Source organism: Vicia villosa, unplaced genomic scaffold, assembly GCF_029867415.1.
Source record: "Vicia villosa cultivar HV-30 ecotype Madison, WI unplaced genomic scaffold, Vvil1.0 ctg.000852F_1_1, whole genome shotgun sequence".
Classification (NCBI taxonomy): domain Eukaryota; kingdom Viridiplantae; phylum Streptophyta; class Magnoliopsida; order Fabales; family Fabaceae; genus Vicia; species Vicia villosa.
The window spans coordinates 469335-488773 of record NW_026705380.1 but is presented as its reverse complement, the minus strand read 5'-3'; positions in this window follow the sequence as shown (position 1 = coordinate 488773).

Sequence of the window (19439 nt, the reverse complement as noted above, 5' to 3'; positions counted from 1 at the left end):
GTCTTCGATTTGTTGGAAAGATTGTGACTGCCTCATTTCTTGGTCGACGAGGGATATTCGTTGTTGTATCGTCATATTTTAACCTCCTATTTCGAGAGATGACCATTGTGGTCTCGACTTTTCCTCAACCTTTTGAAGGATAACCATTGTTGTATCCTTAGATGCGAGTTCCTGCTGAATTTTGAACACTCAATCAGGTTAACTGAACACTACCCTGCCCCTGGGTTAAATGTGAGGGTTTTTCGTATAGAAAAGAAACTCCTACTTCAGGGCTCAAAGGGGTTGACAAGGGATTAACTTCCTTATATCTCCAGTGTTTGGATTTGAAACAATGCCTGTACATCATCAACAGGGTTTTACTCGAAAGCACACCATTTGAGATTATGGATGTTATATGTTCGTCATTCTCCCTTCGGAGTCATCATGCTTTATCACTGAGAGTTTGGTATCACAAGCAAATAAAAACATATTAGAGCGAGAGCGAATGAAATTTTTTTCAAGACAAACATATCCAATGCATCGTTATTATAGTTCAAAAACGAACAAGTATTGCATATAGACAGTATTGAACAAGAACAAGAAAGATTACACATGAAAATGCATGAAATTACAAATTGCCAACATTGAGGAGATTTTCTCCGTATGGACTTATTGCTTCAGAAGGTCCATTGAGTCGAAGGAGAACTTCAAATTTGGCCTGCAAGTGTGAATATGATAGCCTATGCATCAATCAAGTCTTGTACCTTATCTCGGACTGGTTGGCAATTATCGATCGACTGACCAAGTGACCCAGAGAGGAAACCAAACCAAGTGTTCGTATCTGAACTACAGATTACTTCTAAGAAGAAGATTCTGACGAAGCCACAAAGGAATTGTAAGTATCAAGCTTTAGGGATTTGAGGAAGAAAATGATAAGCTCGTTGTCTGGAAACCTGTTATGCAATGATATGTATGCAAATGCATATGCAATGTTTTCAAGGATCTTTTCGGAACCCAATTTGCAACATTGAAATGTAGTTGCAGCTTTGTTGAAGAAATTCGACTTCCATATTTGAACGTCCTTCTTTAAGAATCAAGCTCACCATATCCAGTGGGTCATAGCCTCTGATTCAGGGTACGGTACTTTTGAGTTTGAAGGCATTTGGCTAGAGGAAAATAAATCCTCTTGCCCCTTGATATGAATCTGGCTCTTGATGATGGCACCTGGAATTGTGCGCCCAAAATACTTGAGATCCTTGAAAAAGGTTAGTTAGGTGATGAGGACGAGTAGGTCCTACAAAGAGCTCGAGTTGTTAGTGTGCACACAAATCCTGCAATGAATTCAAACTGTTAGCGTACACACAAATCCTGCAAGGAAACCAAACGGTTAGTGTATAAACAAATCCCGCGAGGAAACCAAATGGTTAGGTAATGAACACAAACAAGTCACACAAGTAGCCTTAGGTTTAAAGGCTTGCATGAAGTTCAAAGGTAAGTACCCTCCCCACTGAAGTTTAGTCGGCTCAACCTGTCCTATATAAAGATCGGGTTCTAATGAACTCATATCATTGACCTTTCTCGAAGGCGCTTATCTCAGTTCGGCGATCGAATCACCAACCGAAAAGGTCCCGAAAGTCCAGTCCATATGAGTGTAGCTTCGAGTATCAACCAACTTCAGTCGGAACCAAAGCCAGCCATCTCGCTACTTTCTAAAAGGCCAAAGTTTAGTTCAACTAAGGTTCTAGGGGCGAATTAGTGCTTAATGACACCACGCGGTAGCCAAGCATTTCCTCGAGTCGGATCCCAAGGAACACCAGGACAAACCAATGTGTCACACTAACGATGGCCATCAGATCAACCACATCAGTATACGCTGTGCAGTCTCCTTGATCTCATGCCATTTACCTAAGGTACTCAGATCCGGGTGTAGGATCTTTCACACAATAACAAACCCAAGCATTTCCCTTAAAAAATTAAGCATACAAACAAACAATTAAAAACATTTACAATGAACTAAGCCCTAAGGTAAACCCCTCTTAAAGACTCCCCAGCAGAGTCGCCAGTTCTGTAACACGGTGAACTGACTTTTATTTTTATAAGCAACAATGTTGCGGTGAAGCATGAGTCGCCACCGACTTTTATTTTGTCCAATGTTAGGAAGGGCAAAAAGTACAGAAAAAGACCCTTTTGAGAGAAAGCGGGCTCGGGGGTAAGTTATGAAAAGGGAAGGTGCAAGCACCCTTTTCATCCGTAGTTATCTACGGGCTCTTAATTTACTTAGCTCAATGTTTGTTTGTTTGTTTTCAATTGAAGAGGGACATAAGGACTTTAGCGTAAATGCGTAGCCTTAGTTTTTTTGAAAGAGTATTGAAAAGATGTTTTTAATTGAGCTAGGCATATTAAGAGCACTACCCTAAATAGTTTGTCTTTTTCTATACCTTTTAAAATTCCTAGGATTATCCATACTATATAGAAGTAGGAAATCCTTGTTTATATTGGACGTGTGCGGGACAATCGAAGGGTCATCAGATGGTCATAGAAGGCAACATGCAAGGATGTCTTAGCATTCGAAGGGACAATCATCATTTTATCGTAGGCAACTCGAAGGGACTAAGATGACATTAATCGGAGGCAACCTTGCTAAGACATCCCTACGTTCGAGGGACTTGACCATTATTTGTAAGGCAACCAAGAGGGGCGTACCCTAAGGGTGAGTGCGTGCAAAGTGTGTTATATTCGTTTATATTTAATCTTGTATTTTTTAGTGAGCTAACGGTTGGTTTTAGTCTTATCATACAATCCTATTAGCCATACATCTAAGCAGTTAATATTTGCGGAAAAATAAAGTGCGGGAATTTAAAGTCCTACGCTATTACATGGCTTCGGGGAGGGGATTACAAATTGCCAAACGGGGGTGAAAAACAAATATTACAAACCGAAAAAATGAAAACAACAATAACATGTACAAAAATGAACAATCTCGTGAATATCCATGAAATAGCTCTAGTGCCTCAAGATAAGTACCTCAACATAAACACAAAAAATGTTAGCAAAATAACAATGCATAAAATGACATACGAATAATAGAAAAATATGAACAAATAATAACTAAAAAAAATTAATAAAAGAAAGTTTAGAAACAAGTAAATTAAAGTCTAAAAGACAATTAGAATTAAACAATATATATTTTTGGCCTTTTTTATTAATATGAAAAATTAAATTAACATGTTTTTTATGTTTTTAATAAAATGCTGATTAAAAACAAACACTTTTAAAATAAAATTTGAAAAAAAGAAATAGCAAAAAGAAAATAAATGAATATGTTGGGTAAGAGAAAAGCAAGTATAGGTTGGTACTATGTAAACTAGGATAGGGGTTTGAGAGTCCAAATCGATGAAGCTGGAAAATTTATAAAAATGAAAACATGGGCCGGACCGGGTCGGATCAGATAGAACCCGGATCCGGCCATCTTTTATCACATACATGGGTTTTGAAAACCCTAAGAAAAACAAGGAGGCTGCAACGCCTCTCTTCTCACTTGCTCCCTCCCGAATTCTTTTTCCCTCGTTCAGCAAAACAATGACAACAATGAACCTCGCCTCTCCTTCTCGGTCGCTTGTTCTCTTTCTCTCAACCATCTTCTTCTCTCAAATCACTACCCTCTCTTTTGCCTTACTCTCATTCGAGCTCTCAATTCTCGATCCGAGAGTTCTAAATGGAATCAAACAAGTAAGCTTTGTTCCGTCTTTTTCGTTCCCTTCTGGTTTGCGAAAATCTGAATGCAGAGAGTGTTGATGCTGACACGCGATCTGTGATGGTAAATACACGGTGACAGTGATGTTGTTCGGTAATGGATTGAGGCAGTGTTGTCGTTGTTGCGAGATACGCTTGTGCTTTGAACAAGCTTCTGCGTTTTTGAATCTTGCAGTGTTTTGCAATTCGTGATGCTGTGAGTGTTGCCATGTTGATGTCGAAGCGGATGCGTTCATCTTTCCTAATTCTTCTTCTTTGATTCTCTGTCTATTTCCTGCAAAAAGATTGACACAAATTGTATTAGTATTGTATGAATGTTTTGAGTTAATATTTGAATTAGAGTTACAGGTTGGAATTAGATTTAGGATCGGAGGAGGGAGCAGTCGGTGATTGGCTTGGGACGTTGAGGGCGCTGCGTGTAGCTCGATCGGGGTCGGTGATATAGGTCTGATGGAATTGCTATACGATCAGAGGCGGCGCGAGCAAATTGTTCTTGATGCTACAACCTGAAACAAAGGAAATCAATAGAAACAACTTGATTTGGAGCAAATCTTTATTTCAAAGTTAAATTTATTAAAAGATGTTATTGTTTTTTATAATGGTTTTGTAAGTTTGTAAGAATTTGTATGGGAATTGTTTGAAAGGAAGGATTTTGTGGTGAGTTTATGTTATGATAATAGTGTGAGATTTGGCTATGAATAATTGGTAAAGAGTGTTACAGATATGTACATGGTGTGAATGGCCTCTTTTTATCAATGAAAAAAAATAAAATAAAATAAGGTTAGTGTGGGTTGAAAATTTTCTACGTGTGAATGTGTGTACCGTGAAAGTGTTGGTCTCCATATGATATAGAACAAACAAAATTATTGACATTATGAGTGTTGTCCACCACTTTAACCTTTTTCCATTTTTGAAGATATTTGTCTTGAAGTTGTTTTGGAATGTTAGAGGATTTTGTCCATTCACTGTTTTGGAAAGAATTTGAAATCTCTAAATAATAAAATAAAACTAATAATAATTATTAAAAACTACATAATAAAAAGTTATTTAAAATAATTTAATATTTGAAGAAGTAACATGTAAATCATTTTTTATTTTATAACCTTTTTTTTTTGTTATTTTTGAATTAAAAGTATAAAACTGAACATTAAAAAAAAACTTTATTTTAAAAAAAAAACTTTATTTTAAAAAAAAACAAAAATTTAATTAAATAATAAAAAACATTTTTTTGTGATTTATTTGGAATAAGATTAAAAGTAAAGTTAGAAACAAATAAAAGGAAAAATGTTGGAAGTGGGATTCGAACCCGAGACCTTGTACCTACAACCCTTGCTTCCTTACCAATTGTGCTATATTATTTATTCGAAATAAAAAGCCAATTGAAAGTCTATGAAGCATCTGTTAGTATTTTGCTATTTATTAAAATATAATAATTTAAGAGTAAACTATTATACTTTAAAATAGACTTTAAATCGAATATTTATAAAATTCAGGATGTCAATGTGAATGAACCCGAGATTTTATAAAAATCCAACTTTGAAAAAAATTTTAAATTTTTGAAAAGCGCGGGCAAATTTTGGGGTATGACACCGGGGCCAACTCAAAACCTCTAAAAATTGCTTTAATAGTCTACATATTCTCTATTGAAAGATCTCCCAAGATTAAGGTTTCATTGGCATATTGAAGGCGAGTAATCTCCAAATTAAAGGACCCAACTTTAAACCTTGATAAAAGACTAAGCTCAGTGGCCCTCTTGATTAACCCACTAAGACATTCAACCACAAAAAAGGAAGAGGTAAGGAGTTAAAGGATCACCTTGTTTTAACCCCCTCTAGATCTTAATATCTTATATTAGAGAACCATTAACCAACACGACCATGTCAGTGGAAAACACACAAGCTGTAATCCAAGATCCCCACTTATCATTAAAGTTGAATCTGATAAGCATTTAATCCAGGAAACTTTAGCTAATCGAATCATACGCTTTCTCAAAATTTACTTTAAAAATAAGGTAGACATTTCTAGCGCGTTTAGCTAGGTCAATCATCTCATTAACAACCAAAACGCCATCAACCAACATTGTCCTTTTTAAGAAGGCCTAATTATTAGAAGAAACTATCTTGTCTATCTCTGATTCTAACATCTTAGCCAAAACCATAGCTACCAACTTATACAAGGATCCAACAAGAGATATAGGTCAAAAGTCTCAAAAGGAGTAAGGGTTCTTAACCTTAGGAATAAAAGTGACAAAAAAGGAATTAAAGTGATGAGGTAAAGATGCAAAACAATTAAAATCATCAAACAAGATCCTCACATCATCCCTAAACATACTCTATAACCTTTTGAAAAAAAGAAAAGTTATGACCATCAGGGCCCGAGCCCTTGTTTCCATCATACTGGGACACCATCTCATCCATCTCCTCAAAAAGGAATGGAGATGTTATGGCCAAATTATCCTCCACATATAAGGTCCGGAAAGGCACCCCCTCTAAGCCTGAGCCTAACCATAGACGGTCCTTTAAATAGCTCGAAGAAACAAATGACCACCTCACGCCAAATATCGTCCACTGCCTCAAACTAAACATCCCTAACCTTAAGGGCTAAACTTGAATTTCTTCGGCTCCTAAATCTAATTGAAGCATAAAAAACTTGAATTAGTGTCCCCCTGTTTGAGCCACTTAGCCTTAGATATTTGGAAAATCCAAGAAACTTTCGTTTTAAGCAAATGCTAGAGATCAACAATGGCCTTGGATCTAGTGCCCACTTTCTTCACAAAAAGGCCCCTTTGATCAACCATTAAATCCAGGTTCCAAACACAAAATTTAAGAGACTCAATTTGGTAATCCATATTATCAAATTCTTGTTCCAACCTTTAAGGGTATCTTTAAGAGATCTAATTTTCCCCATAAGAACAACAGTCTTCCAACCATGGTTAGAAGAAGAAAACTAGGAATTGAAGACCAACTTAGGAAGGTCATAATGAGACAACCAAGGATTATTTAACCTAGAAGGTTTTGGGCCCTAATACTCATTATAATATTTAAAAGTAAGAAGGAAGTGATTAGAGACATCTCTAGGGAGCTCCCATTGAGACGAAGGCCCTTAGTACCCCCCACCAGTCCTAAAAAATCAGGACTTGATCAAGTTTGCTAATAACCCTTCCATAAGGTTTGAACCAAGTAACTTCCTATATGAAACAGGAAGATCCAAAAGGTCCATCCTAGAAATAAAAGATGAAAAAGTAAGATATCCAACATTACTAGAAAGGTTAACAAACCCATCACTTCCCCTTCTCTCACTAGGAAGCGGAACCAAATTAAAATCTCCTAAAACACACTAAACTTCACATCCAAGGATCAACTTATGCAATCAAAGATCATCCCACATACTTCTTTTATCGGCTAAAAAAGGTTTGGAATACACATTAATAAAAAAAAGACCAACTTAGAAGCTCATGACTCCAAACAAATACAAAGTAAACTAGGCCCCGAGAAAGAGAACAAGGCCCCATTTCTTCCTTTATCTTTCCATTCATTCACCCTTTTCTCTCTGTCTCTCTCTCTCTTTCTCTATCTCCATGCATTCATTCATCATCTTTGGCTATGCTTTCTAGCTCAAATTTATGTATCAGGACCCTTTTTTTTTCACTTACCTATAATATTGTATGTTAACGAAAGTCATAATATGAAGCATGTAGAGAATGAAGGATGGTGCAAAAGGAGAATAATGATTAAAAAATACATAAATTCATTTAACTACAATAAAGTATATTAACGAAGGTCAATACGATTCAATCTTAAGTACTTTATTGAGCTTGGTCATATGTTTATGAATTTGAGAGAGAGAGAGAGAGAGAGAGAGAGAGAGAGAGATAGTATTTTATTAGAAAATAAAATGGTACTTTCGAATTTTAAATAACTGGTACTAGAGACAAAAAATCGTCTCATGGTTTAGTGAGAGACACAAATTTTAGTTTTTGTCCAGTCCATAATTTTGATTTTTGTTCCCGTGAATATTTTTTAAATCAAATGTTGGAAAACTATATTTGTGTTGTCAAGTCCTTTATTTTTTTAGTAGATCAAAATCACCCTAAAGATAAAACCCACTTTCTTCGATCTCTTGGCTAAGTCAATCACCTCGTTAACGACCACCATACCATTAACCGACAACCTTCCTTTAAGGAATGCCAATTGATTAAGGAAAATAAGCTTGTACATCACCAATCCAATCCTAGCACTCAAGACTTTAATCACTAACTTATAAAGAGATCTAACAAGAAAGACCGACCAAAAATCTCATAACTTAGAATGAGACTTAACTTTAGGGATCAAAGTCACAAATTAAGAGGCAAAACTACGAGGTAGATACGCGGAACATAAAATTGATCAAGCACAGTGTCATACCCCAAAATTTTCCCATCTCATTTCTCCTTTCAAGCTCATACCAAAGTTCAAGGCTCAAAGATACACTCTCCTAATCAAATGCTCCTAAAACTAGGGTTTTGAATTTCTTGGTGAAAAAGGATAAGTCAAGCCTCAAATGGAACCCATGGTCTCTCATGTGCCCCAAAGGATCCTCGTGCCAATTTGCAAGCTCTGATTCATAAGATTGCTTAATCAACAGTTCAAATGGTCAACAGTCGACTAGTTTGACCTAAAAGTTAACTCTCGTCAAAGTACAGTCAAAATTCATGATTTTTTTGTCAAAATCCTTATTTTGAAGTTCATTCATCATTTGATCAAGATTCATCAAGGAAAGTTCAGAAATCAACAAAACCTAAAGTTTATAAATTAGGGTTTTTGACCTAAAAGTCAACTGAACTTTGACCAGCCATAACTTCCACATGGAACATCAGAAATTTCCCATCCAAAGCTCATTTTTAAGGAAATTGAACTATCTACAACTTTGTCTCTCACAAGCCAAGTCTAAAAATGCTTCATTTGAGAGATATGAGCTAAAACATTACAGGTCCTTCTAGAAGATCGCAAAAAAGCTGTTTTTTGTCAGGAGCGATATCATCAAGATAAAATCTCCAAATGAAAAATATGTTCCAAAGTGGCTTGTAGAGGACATCTTGAGCTTTCCAAAAAGTCCTCGATAATATCCATATGATAAATATTGAATGAGTTATGACTTGCACAAGTTGGGCGATTTTTGAGAATCTTATGAAGCTCTAATTGACTATTTTCACACTTCTGAGTATTGGGCGTTAACATTTGGAGTTCCCACGTGATATTAAGATAAAAAAGGGCCCATTAGTCAAATATTACTTATTTTATGAATTTATTTCATTTATATTTGATTTTATTCAAATAAAATCAAATAAAATCATAAGATAATTATGTGATTGATGAATCAATTTTTTTCCTTCATCAAAATGTGATTAAATCTCATTTAATGGCTAGTATTAAAAGGGAAATATGCACAAAATAGGATTGGCCAAATATAGTAAGATTTTGTGCAAAAATCAATCAAATATTTTCTCAATTTCTTTTCCAATCAAAGATGTGATTTTGTCCAAAGTTTTCAACCCTAAATTCATCCATATATCTTGCCCTATTACTCAGTTTCCAGGCACACGAAAAAATAAGGAGAACAATGCAAAACACAAGGGTTGCAAAATTATCAAAATATCAAAAAAAAAGTGAGAACTTTCGTTCTCTTGCTTCAAGAGTTTCCAGAACGTCCCAGCCATACCATTCAGTTTCAAAGGCATCCAAGAGTAAGTTTAGGTCAGCATATAAGTTGTAGAACTGTGTGAAATGCGTACATTATGTTCATTATTTTCTCATATGTGTGATTTTCGTTTCTCTTATTATGGCATGTTTTGATTCATACTAATCGCGTTTTTGAGTCTATGAGATCATTCAGGGGAGATTCGAATCAATAGGTAAGGGTTTTAACGTGTAAGGCAGATTCCACCATGGCTAGGGCAAGATGAAGATGGCTTTTCGTTATGGTACTTCCAGACCCTTTCAAGCCAAAGAGACACCACCATCGAGTTCGCATCATGTTGTTTAGCGGATCTGGGCTTTATTTGGTTTTTGTTAACACGTATTTTTTTTTAGTTTGAAATTGCAGAAAAAACGAAGGTTATTCCGCAGGTAAAAGCAAAGGAAAATTTGTGACTAATTCCGCAGGAAAGCTTAGTGAAGAAGATGAAGTGCATGGGCCGTTGTGTGGCGCAGAATTATTGGTGGGTCAAAATCTCCACTCTCTCTCTCTCTCTCCGCGCGTGTCACGTGGGGAATGGCCAGTCAACGACTGAGGAATCCTCTCTCCGTCCATAATTGGTCCACGCATGGATCTGTGGGCCCAGTGTTTGACTTTCTTCCACTAACTTCTATTTTTCCTATTTAATTTATTCTGGATGATTGATTAATAACTTGAAAACGCAGCACAGCTGGCTGAAGCGAATTGCTAGTTATATGAGAAACCTGGGTTCGATCTCTAGATATGACAAGTTTTTTTTCTTTGTTTTTTAACTTGTGTGTCACCATTACTTCCCAAATCAAGCGCCCTGCACCTACAATGGGATACCATGCACCCTCATGTGTAACACCCTTCTAAACCCCCGCGGAAAATATAATAAAGATCAGAGTAATTATACAACAAGGATGTTACAATTAATAAAATAAATAAAACTCCAAGTCGTTTGTCATGCTTTATTAGGAATAATCCAAAAATATCAAAACATATGTTCAGCACAGCGGAAATTTATTCAACAACGTTATAAAACATTTCTGATAAAATCAACGGTACATAAACCAATAATGGTAAAACAGTGTATCACAAGTAACTCTAAGACTATCGACCCCAGTGTTACAAATCAGAGCATGACCGACACGACCCAACATAACCGGATAAACTCTACGAGTTATCCTCACCGATTGCTTAAGCCGCTACTTCAATCTGAAATCATCAAAGTAAGGGTGAGACTACATCATAATTAAATAGCACTATAAATCATCAGATATAGAATTTCATAAGCAATTATCCACCCTACTTAGCATATTCAGATTTATCAATTCATACCAATCACAAGCACAAGTCAAAAATATGCACCAATAACACCACACAATCATAACACCGGATTTCATCCTGACATGTCATAATTTATACAAAGACCATGCAGACTCTTATGCATGTGGTACCAAAATTCGTGAATCACATTCACAGGACTTCTCTCTTTGATACTGCCCTTTAGTCGCTCACACCCCACATGGGCACACGACTACTGCCTCATCGCTCACACCCCACATGGGCACACGATGACTGCCTCATCGCTCACACCCCACACGGGCACACGATGACTGCCTGCTAATCTCCGCACAATGGGAATTAGCCGTCAAGGATCCGTTTCATCAACGAGTCCAATGTAAATGATTTATGAATGAATGCACAAATGTCACATACTTATATCATCATCAACCCGATGCTTAACATCGCTTTATCACATCTTACCAATAACGTCACAATAAGTATGTACATGTACAAGCATCATTCAAAATAAACCAGTCATCACCATCCATCAAAACGCATGATACAACATTTACCATGAATAACATCCATCTGCATCATCATTCATCAAAACACATGATAACCATATTTACCACGAACAACATCCATTTGCATAACAAGCAGAAGCAATCACATTATAACAACACACATCATTGCACATATTCAATTATGCGAACAACAAATCATTGCATATCGTCAACTATGCAAAACAAGAGTAACCACATTTGAAGAAAACGATATTTTTCAAACTAAAATCAAGTTATTATTGTTTTCTTTATTTCATATGGTAAAGCATTCAATTTAAGGAACAACGTCCAAAACGGCGTATAAAACGGACTTACGGTTTGAAAATTAGAAGCTTTTAAAGGTAGAACAGTTTTCAAAACGTGCTGCTGGAATTTGTACTGGAACCCGGTTCGTCCCACATGGGAACCGGTTCCTGGACCAAAAAATGATGTTTTTAACGCTCTAACACAGTGGAACCCGGTTCCTCCCACATGGGAACCGGTTCCCACGAACCCAGTAGCTGAAAAACATGATTTTTAAGGCTTTTATGCATCCCAAACACATACCAACTCATACCATTACGAAATTGATCACCAATAACATCAAAATACTCCAAATACATGATTCTAATGCACAAACAACATACCACAACACCATATAACAATACTACATCATCAATTGAAGTCGATTCATCAAATCATACATGTCAGTGTTGGTATTTCACAAAACCTAACATCCCAAATAGAGATTCTAATCCCTTAATTCAATCCTATCATCATCAAAATCATAACACTACATAATTAGAGTAATCACCCCTTACCTGGAATTAGGTTCTTGATTCTCTTTGAGCTTTGGGGTTTTCCTCCTCCTTGCTCCTCTTCTCTTCTCACGATGAATGTTTCTCCCAATTCTGTCTCTATTCCTCTTTCTCTTCTTTTGCCCTTGCTCTTTCACGTGTTCTTCCTTTTTCTCCCCAATTGGTTCTTTTCTTATTTTATGAAAATAAAATAAAAATGAATATAACTTAGTAAAAGGCCTAACCAATTAGCACCCCTCTTTTACTAACATCACACCACAAGCCCAATAGCTCTTATTCCATCATTCTCCAATTAAATTCAAATAAAATACTAAAATTCCAATTATTTAATTTAAATCCAAATCAATTAATAAACTGAAATTATGGGGTGTTACAACTCTCCCCCACTAAAAGAGTTTTCGTCCTCGAAAACATACCCCAAGTGAAAAGTTCCGGATAAGAGTCTTTTATCTGACTCTCCCGTTCTCAGTTAACACTTTCTTAGTCGAACCTCAAAATTCATCTGACATAACCAACATAAGCATGCCTCATACATTCCATCTCAGCTCTTACGCCGCATTTGACCATTCAAAAGTATACCACTCGCTATATCTCCAAAAGGTTAACAACGATAGAACATTGAGGTACAACCCATACAATACGCTCAATCACTGAATAATATAATTACACAACCAGGGTATGACCACCCCGATTAACACTGCAGTAATGCATTCCATCTACCAAACGTACCAACCTTAGACACACCTTTTCATATGAGCGATGAAATAATACTTACACTCTTCACCAACTCCTTCCTTCAGGAAACTCAATAATAACATTCCTATACCCTTGAATTTCAACTATCTGACTCCTCTCAAGTCATACCAGCAATTATCCAACACGTTATATTCCGCTTTTGCTGCACTATTTTGATTACTCATTACAATCGTCATTACCAATTAGATTTCTCAGTCTTACCCAATTCCGACTCTCTTTACTCATTCATTCAAGAATCCTTCTTTATCATACATGGTACTAATCTACCACCTAGCAATACTTACTCACACTCAAAACAAAGTCCTGATTTACTTCCTCTATTTAAACATTCCAACCATCAGAATGAGTACACACAAGTAATTATAATCACACTCATCATCCTTAATATACCATTGCTTATAAAATAGCTCAAACTGAAGTCCGCTCTTCTCTAAGAATTAAATCAACTTCGTTCTTCATAGAGTGTAATTCCTCATTATATCTGGAAATCTACAATAATACCTTACAACAGTACAAAATTATTATAGCATCATATAGTATACACTCATCGCCTTAACTTCGCTGAATGCATACTCGTTAACTAAGTACATCCACAATAACATACTCATCATCTCGGCAATTATTCAAAAGAGTTCTAATTCCCTAGCACGACATCCTTGCATCCACTAGATTCTAAATCTATCATATAGATCAATTCATGTTCTCTACGTAGGCTTCCGGCATATTAATTCCTCACTGCCCACGAGTAGTACTCGCACACTACTCCACATCACACTTTCGCTGCGCGACTCTGATTACCCGTCTTAAATCATCATCCAATATATTGCACTTTTTCGTATTCAATTCTTCATAAGTTCACACAACATAGTGAGTGATTATTCTCACGGCTTAGAATTCATCACATCTTATACCATTAAGGTAACAAACAAGCTCATCCTATCTATATGATTCCGTCTACTATCAACAAGAGATTAAGGGTGATCAAGTCCTCAAATTGTCAATAGATAGCCGACAACCATATTTAAGCATAAACCATCGTTACTACATAATAGTGTCCTTTTCCGAGTTTGCACTCAAACTCATTAACATTGTCATAGCTCGATAATTCACCTTGAGTCTTTACAACTTGCACACTTCCTTTTCATTGGATCTTGTCGGTGAGACACCAACGTCCAAATGTTTTACACAACGCTTCATAGTCACTTAGCATCACACGCTTGTTAAGTACTTCCAAACTTCATAGTCACCAATATACTCGTACCTTTCTATTTATCTCGTTCTGAATCAAAATCTCATCTAGCAAAAGACCACGATAACATTCATAACTCGTGGTTTCACTCTAAATCCCATGACATCTTTTGCGTCCAAGTATCATTCCACTCGGAATCTCAACAAAGTCTTCCTCACATCAATAGGTGTAAGAAATCCTCCACAATTCTTCTTCTATACATGTCGTTGCTTTGGCATCACAAATACGACTTCAACCGTTCTCGAAGTTTGTTCCACCTTTCCTACTAATTCACGCCTCACTAAAATCCATCGGAACTCAAATCATATTTATTATCGAACATCTCATCAACTTATTCCTCAACAATATATTCTACTCAATTTTGTTTCAAACAATCACGGTAGTAGGCATTCCTATTCAACAAGTTTTGAACTTCCTTAACCGACTTCAGAATATCTCCTCATAGGATCAAAAGTTATGGGTTTTTAAAGTAAAAACAATTTTCCAAAAACACATAGTAGAACCCGGTTCCTCCCACACAGGAACCGGTTCCTGGCTGCTTCCCATAACTCGTCTCTGATTTTTACTATGGGGAACCGGGTTGTCTCTATCTGGGAACCGGTTCCCAACAACCCAAAATTCCCACGCCTCTGTTTTTATAAGGGAAACACATTTCAAACAAGTTTTAAACATAAAATAATAACATATATCATGGTTATTAAGTCAGCTTCGCAATGCCCCAAACGGCACTTAAATCAGACACTCGGATCTCAAGATATGAATTTTCCAATCGTTGTCTGAAATTGCAACACTGACGCCATGCAGCGACACCTTAGATGATATTTCTAAAACTCCTCAAATGGTACACTTAATTCCTAAAATTGCTTCTCAACAAACCCTCTAATTATTCCTTCAATCCATTCAACTCTGACACTGACATCCCGTGCCGTACCAACAAACAAGTCTAGTTCTAAGAGCACGCGTAACCGCAACTTCACCTCTTTCCAACATCATCCTGTCACAATTAAATATGTTACAACTACTGCAACCATTTTTATAACAAAGTTCATCTCTTTAGCTTTCCGACTCTTCAAACGGAATTCAAATCGGATGTCCAGAACTCCAGTTATGAATTTTCGAAGTTCTGCAGCTATTCAGCAATTTTCCGGCGTTTTGCTTACGAAAATTTCACTCCAAAACTCATTTTCTTCAACTCGATCATATTCCAAACAGCCCCTTATCATATCTCTTCACTTCCAAACATTCTTATAACTTGAGCAACACATCCCATTGCCGAAGTGCGATTTCTGAAACATTACGACAACAATCCTCTTTGCAAACTTGCAGCTGAACCTCTTCCGAGACGCACGGCTACTCAACTGACAACTTCGCAGCCCATCAGCAGAGCTGATACATTACAACTTCTTAATTTCCCTCTCCTAAAAATAATCATCAATTACCTCTAATCATTTTCCTCCCAGATGTTCCAACTTAACTACCAGTCAAGTCCTGATTTCAAGTCACCTTCGATTCGGAAAACAACAACTCCAACAACGCTTGCACTGTTGCCAATGTCGCACGCTCGCGAAATGAACAGAGTCGCCACCAATATATTTATCCCATAAGGGAAAGGAATATCAGAAAACCTGGAATAAGGATAAGAGAAGGTCTTTCGACCAGAGATCAAGGTACGGGAGTCGGTTACGCAAGAGGAAGGTACTAGCACCCCTCACGCCCATCGTACTCGATGCTATCCACCTATGTTTGTTGCTACCTAAAGAGTGTGTAAATCTAAAGCTTAATTACTCAGGGAATGCATGAAAATGAAAGAAAAGAAACACAGGGAAAATAAGGTTTTTAAATAGTTATGCTCGCTTAGGCCCCGCGACCCAATGCCTACGTATCCTTTTCAGGAATCAGAGCGCCGTAGTTCGGCTCTTTAGTTTTTGTTTGTTTTTGTGTTTTTTAGTGGACGAAGTTACATTCGCACTCCGCTGCTCGACCTCTGGAGTCTTAAGCTGGGAATGGAGCGGAAATAACGTGTCCGATTAAAGAAGGCCTCGGAGGCGAGATAGAGAAGAGAGTTTGAGCGTTTCGAGGAAATCCCTTAAGCAAGGGAAACTCGAGTTACTCTATGGTTTGTGTTTTTTAGAAGTTGGGAACTTACGCCTGAATGGGACCCTTAAGCAAGGGAGATCCAAGCACTCGAACATTCCCTTAAGCAAGGGATGTTCAAGCTTCCATTCCCTTTTTAAGAATTTTCACTTTGATTATTAGTGTTTTAAGTATTTTCTTTGTATTTTTTAAAGGGGATTTTATTTGAATATTTTTAGATGTTTTAAAGTCGAAAAGGAAAAGAAACTAGCCTAAGTATGAAGGGAATTTCTACCTAATGTTATCATGGTTTCTACCTAAGGTTAGGAATAAAAGAAACATGAAAATTAAAGTCACAATAGAGTACTAAAAATAGCATAAAAGCATGAAAAAGAACAAGTAGAAAATATAGCACAAAAGTGAATTAAAAGTACTATTATTTTTATGTTGATTTTTATGAGAGAAAATGGATTACAAATCAAGTAAAAGACTAAAAACAAATAGCCTAAAAACTACTATTTTTATGATTATTCTTTTTATGTCAAAAATATTGTATTAAAGTCTAAAATGGTAGGAAAAAATTAGAATTTTATTACCTAAAAGAAGAGTGGGAAAAATCTAAGTAAAAAGATCTAAAATCCTAATAATTTTGTGAGTCAGAGGGGGCTGCGAACAGGGATTTGGCCCAAGATATTAGTTCTTTGATCCAAAAAGTGTCTGGGCCTTCAGAGGGTGCGGATAATAGTAACTCGGCCCAGTATGTATTGATCTAGTTCAGATTTTCTCTTGCATGCCGAAAATGATTCAATGGGCCATAGGGGGAGTTATCAATTCGGGTCCAGGGATCCACTAATGATTTTAATTCAAATGTAATAATCAGACTTTAATTCAATTAATGTCAATTGACTGAAATTAAACCTTATATTCTATTCCAATTATATCAATTAATCAGATTAATGACATTAATTAATAATAATAACAATGAAATAAAAAAAGGGATTAGGGTTAAATTATTTGTGACCTCTGAGCTCTCAACCAAGTCTTCTTCTTCTCTACCTCACGAACTCGCGCCGCAAAACGGCGGAGGACTTCGTTTTCTCTGACCGGTTCTGCAAATCGCCGCCGTAATCACTCTCGTCTCCAAATATCCCTCTCGTCGCCTCAAACTCTCTCATGACCGACGGTGTGATGCGGTAGGGAGACACATCTTCTCCGATCTCGATCTATCGAACCTTAGCTTTCAATCTCTTTCACCTTCTCCGATTCACCTCTGGTTCTCGCGTGATATTGAGTTTTTTTTCCGATTCAGTGATGATAGCGAGGTGTGGCTGTTGTGTTTGAAGAATGATCGATGATGAAGGTTGAAATGAGATTGAAGGGGTTTCTTGATTCTGAACTTTTGTTACGATTTTCTACAGGTTATCAATGGAGAGTGGAGACGGATGAATCGATGATGATGATGATATTGAAGCGCCGAGTGGAAGGTTGATTGTTTTCTGCTGAATTTTTGTTATAGGTTGAAGAAGAGTTGGTGAGATGAAGAGATTCAAGTTTCGTTGCAGGTTTGTTACGATTCTTCCTTCAACTCTTTCTTGCTATGGTGTTCTGTTCTTTATGATGCAGAGTTTGTGAATTTCTTGCAGATTTCTGAAGGTTGAGGGATATGTGAGGAAGATGATTGATGATGAATGGAGGTTGAGTTGAGAATTGGTGAAGGTTGGAGCTCGGTTCAGAGGTGAAGAAGATGAAGAGAGAAAGATGAATGGTTTGGTGAAAAGGAAGAGGTGTGAGGAGTGATGAATTGAATTGTGGAAAATGGTGGAGCGAGCAACTGAAGCATGATGAAGATGTTATATAGGTTGAGAGGATCTAAGCAATGGAGGGAGATTGAAGAGTGAAGCTTGTTAAAGATTTTTGGTGAGTTTTTCTCCTTTCCCATTTTCTGTTATGATTCGGTTAGCTTTGTTAGGAGGCAGTTAGAGATTGTTGGAAATCGGTTATATGGCGGTTAGAAGTTAGTTACAAAGTTTGTTAGGAAGTTAAACTGAATTCGTTTGTTATGTGACAGTTAGAGGTTGGTTAAGGGGACTGTAGGTAAATATTCACTTGTCTTCTTTTTTGAAACTGGATAAGGTATGTTATGGGGTTGCACTAGGTTGCTGGAATATGAATATGTTGGTGAGGTTAATTCTTTTTCGGTTTCCTTATATGCAGGTGTGGAATGGTATAAATGTGGAGACCTTGAAGAAGACTTGGAGAAAAAGAAAGATGAGTCAGAAAGTGGAAGACCATGAAGTTTGAGGTTTTAGAAATGATAGTTTAGTGAATTATTGATAAAGAGTGATAGACTTTTGTAGCTTGGATAAATATGAATGATATTTGTATTCGATATAAGTGAACAATGTAATGATCTTGAATTATAATGGATGCCTGGATGCCTTTGGTGCCTTGAACAAATTTTGAACTCCTTCTCTTTTTCGATGTGTATCAATTGAACTCAGAACTCTGATGATTTTCAGATTTGTAGCTTGAATCTCTTTGCAAAGTAATTGGCTTAGATACGACCCACTCTTGAATTGATGAAATGAAACCAACTAAATCCTCATCTTTCTCTTGCGTAAGAACCAGAGCTAATGATTTGCAATCCACGCTACCAAGTGGCCCAATATCTCAAATAATAAACTTAAACTTGAACCAAGTTGCATGATGTCGAGGATTAACTCAATTGAGTCTCTGGTGATAGTGGAACCTTAATCTGTCCCATAATTCTTGATCCCATGTCCAATTATTGATTAAATGAATGCATGATTTTATTTATGACCTAAGATGTATGAATATGGAAGTAATAAGCCAGTTAGAAACAAAATTAGATGGGCAAATTTTGGGGTGCAACAGCCAACAACAGCCTACTGAACCAATCATCTTACAACTGAACATAACCGAGAAGCAAAGCTTCTCCCCCACTTCGCTCAAACCAACCCCTGCAACAAAACAAACAAGTACCGACAGTGATCCACTCACATGTCGCATACCAAGGGCTAATATACCGATAGTATTCAACTGTCGTGCAACTCAACTGACTCTACAATTGGCCGGACGGACCGACCTCTCTGATACCACTATTGTAACACCCTTCTAAACCCCTGCGGAAAATATAATAAAGATCAGAGTAATTATACAACAAGGATGTTACAATTAATAAAATAAATAAAACTCCAAGTCGTTTGTCATGCTTTATTAGGAATAATCCAAAAATATCAAAACATATGTTCAGCACAGCGGAAA